Source organism: Pygoscelis adeliae, unplaced genomic scaffold, assembly GCF_000699105.1.
Source record: "Pygoscelis adeliae isolate BGI_AS28 unplaced genomic scaffold, ASM69910v1 Scaffold290, whole genome shotgun sequence".
NCBI classification, from domain to species: domain Eukaryota; kingdom Metazoa; phylum Chordata; class Aves; order Sphenisciformes; family Spheniscidae; genus Pygoscelis; species Pygoscelis adeliae.
In genome coordinates this window covers 1,441,627-1,445,409 of record NW_008823965.1, presented here as the reverse complement: position 1 = coordinate 1,445,409, position 3,783 = coordinate 1,441,627, and positions in this window count along the sequence as shown.

Below are 3,783 nucleotides of genomic sequence, written 5' to 3'. Positions count from 1 at the left end.
TCTCTGCTTAGGAGCAGGGCATCCGCGCTGCTGGTAGCATCGCTACCATCTGTGTGCAGGGAGTGGGGAGGAGAGGAAAAAGCGGGATGTGACTTGAGATGTTGAAGCAAGTAATTCGGTAAAACAAGAAAAACTGGAGAGCAAACTGTGGGAGAAAAGATGTAATCAGAGGGTGAGGACACATTGTAGGACGGTTGTGTTACGTAGCTGAAGATGGTGTGACTATAGAGCTGCAGTTTGTTTTCAGGGTGTTGCAAGTCGGATCTCCAAATTCGATTTATTGGGAGGTCTTAATCTTGTCGCCTTGGGAAATTGCACGGAACTCCCCCTTAGATTTCCCTTGTCCAGAGTATCATGAAAAGAAAAAAACTAATTTTAGCCAACTTAAATGGGCTGGGACAGTGTTTTTTCCCTAACTGTGCCTTGATTCCAGCTGTTTTGAGTCCTGATGGAAGGATTCGAAATGTGGCTATTTCATAAAGGGTAAATCATTCGCTCATTTTATTGTTTGAGCATCGGGGAATATGCAGTGTACCGGACAAAATAGAAAACACACTTGGTATCCTGAAGATATATAGATTGTTTGTTTAACTGCAGTAGGGTAGAAGTTGGGGTCCTAAATAGGTAAGGGTAAAGGAGAGGAGAGTGACAAGAGAGGTGACAGTAATCGTTCTTGTACTCTTCTTCTCCCTGGGATCTAGTGAGACTGCAGAACTGAGTTTCTGAAAGGGATTTTTTTTTTTCTTGGTAAGGTGAAGGTTATGGCTTAAGAGTATGGTTGTTGTTTATATATAATGTGTAGAGTGCGTGTGCGTATTGTGTATGCATTTCTGTATTCAAAAGCCCCAGAAAGAGGAAATGTAAGAACCGTGAACAGCGTATGAAGACAGGCAGGCAGGAGTGGAACACAGTAAAATTTGATCGAAAACATAGACAGCTGGGCTTGGGAGGCAAACATAAAAAGCAAGAATTGCACTTAGAGCACTGTGGGGTTTCAACGAAGCGATTCATGGGGCAGGGATTATAGTGTCAAAACAGTTTCATTTTCTTTTTCATTTTCCTTGAATAGCAAAATAGAGAAGTTGTGCAAATGCAGATACTTTAAAAGATACGGGGGAAGGAATAGGAAGGTGGAGGGCACACTGGTATTGGACAGAAAGGAAAGGGTGTGAATTTTAGAAGCACCAGAACTTGAGCACGACCTTGATGCTGGGGAGCAGTGGTGAGTGGCACATGACCTCCTGGGCTGCAGACTTGCATGATAAGGAGAAAGATGTGTGAATAGGGGAAGATGGTATGGGGGAGAAAGATAAGGAGTTTAATTTTCTAGTTGTAGTATCCCTGATCTGTTATTTGTCACTGTAACTATGTGTGAATACAAAATGGAGAGAGGTGGAGTGAAGTGACAGAATGCAGGAAATACTATTTTGGTAATGAGTGTTTAGCAAGTAGTACTTGGGTTGTGGAACCAATTTAAATTGTTGTGAGAAACAACATAGCTCTGGCTATGAGCATTTGATGACGGTTTCAGGTAGGCTATATAGTAAACTTCTACGTAGCATGTTTGGTCTTACTGATTACTGCTGCATGTGCATAACAGCTAGAGTTTTATGGGACAAAAGCATTTCTATATCTAGTTTATAACTTCTCATGCTGCGTTACAGAATCCCGGTGCAAATTGTACTTACAGTAAATAATTTTCCATATCATCATATGCACAGCAGATCTTTAACTGTATATTAGTGACATTATGGACATGAAAGGGAGACTGGGTATTCTGGTATCTTGAAACGGGGGTGGGAGAATGGTTTGGATTTTTGGTGTAAAGGATGGAGTCTCTTGCTTCCAGTTGATGGCCCTTGGAAGAGAAGCTCATACTCAGTTGCTGTGTTAGTTCTTGGAAGCTGTGGGGTCATCCCAGCGGCCATCTCCTGTGATAGACAGGAAACATACTGATGATGAGAGTACCAGAAAAACAAAACCAGAAAAATATCCCTTTGTCGTTGCTGATAATTTTTGGGTTAATTATATAGTAATAAAATTATCTGTATGCTAAGGAGTAATTTCCAGAGTAAAAGGTCTCATTTGAAGCCTGTTTCTGGCTTCAACTGGCAGCAGTAGGAAAGGTGTTTACAAGAGGCATACTCAGGAGGGCCCAGATTTTGATGTGACTTTACTGAGGATTGCATTGGTCTGTGTTTCTTTGGTAATTCATTATTTGTACAGCCAAGAGCTTGTTTTTAAATGCTGTATTTAGCTTGATACTTCTAAAAATATTTTTCGGCATTACTAGTTACAATTTAGAAAGAGTTGCATACTTCTGCTTTGGTTATAACTCTTACCATTAAACTTAATTGAAGCAATAAAAGTCATAATATTTTCATCTCTTGCATAATAAGTTTTTTTTTAATTTTCACTGCAAAGTCTTAATTTCAGGATTATTCTTAGAAATGTTTGAGAGTTTATGTACGTATTCTTATCTGAAAAGGACTTAGACCACTTGAGGCAATGCAGATTTTCAGGATAACGTAAAATATGGTCTATTGCTGTATTAAAAGTTCATGTAGCGTTTATTTTTTTGAAAGCTTAATAAGAATTTTGGAATCAAACTAATTTGAAATGAGGTATTGTAGTTTGAGTTCATGTATATAAAAACAGTGAAATAAAAATGAAATATTTTCTTTAGCAATTTTTGATTCCTGGAATAATCCTGAATAATTCTCAAAAGTAAACAGGAGCAGAACTTCGACAAAGGCATTTGGAGCAGTGTGTGTGTTTCAGATCACACGCTGACCATCATAAGTGACTTTGCTTTTTAGGCTGTGGCAGAGTATTTTTTTTTTCTGTTACAGCTGGGGTCTCCAGGTGTAGGATCCATATCTTGGTGTAACAGATATACTGTTTGGGATGGGTTGTTTGTTTTAAACCAATTCCTACCCCTCTCTCCGGTCCTTCCACCAGAAGGGTGAAAAAAGTAAGAAGTAATTGCAAGTTGTGTGTAAACAACTTACAGTCTTGGAAAGCTGCATGGATTTGTCTGTTGAAACTGTCTGCTGTTGTAAGGAACAAACTAGATTATAAATTTGATAGCTTGAACACTTAACATGCATTCCTTTTTTTTCTTTTATCTTCTTTCTTTTTTTTTCTCAGAAGAGTGGGAAGTGCATCTGTTAAACTGGAAGATGTGGTATTTTGTGGGCAGGTATTGTGAGCGTCTGTAACAGGCAATGTTGTTAGTACCCTGCTAGACACAGATGTGGGTTTACCTCCTACTCTCCATTTGCATCAGCTGGTTCAGTGTGTGCACTGCACTGTTCGTAAATGATGAGATTTCCAGATCCAAAGCCCCCTAGCTGTAGTGGAGTCGTGTCCGTCCTGGGATGTATCGGTGTTCCTAGTAACATAGCTTAATAATTAATGACAATAAATACAGAACTAGGGGTACAGGCCCACACGGAAACTTCGACTAACTTTGTTTTCCCAGAGGGCTACCTAGAGGTATTTCTCTGTTGCTAAAGTTGTAGAAATGGCATGTCATCCAGGGACATTTTGGGTATATCTTTGAAGTCTGACTTTTGTTTTGAGAGCTTTGTTGTAGTTTCAGGATTTTTTTTTTTAATCTGTCAACTTGTTGTGGTATGAAAAATGGGCAATAATTTGCTCTGAACTTCCTGAAGTAAAGTTCTGAACTCAGAAGTGGATGGCATTTAATATTGTTACTTTGAAGGGATGTTACTAATGCGAGTTGTGTGCTTAAGAAAAAGCTTGTGTTTCTATTGGAGC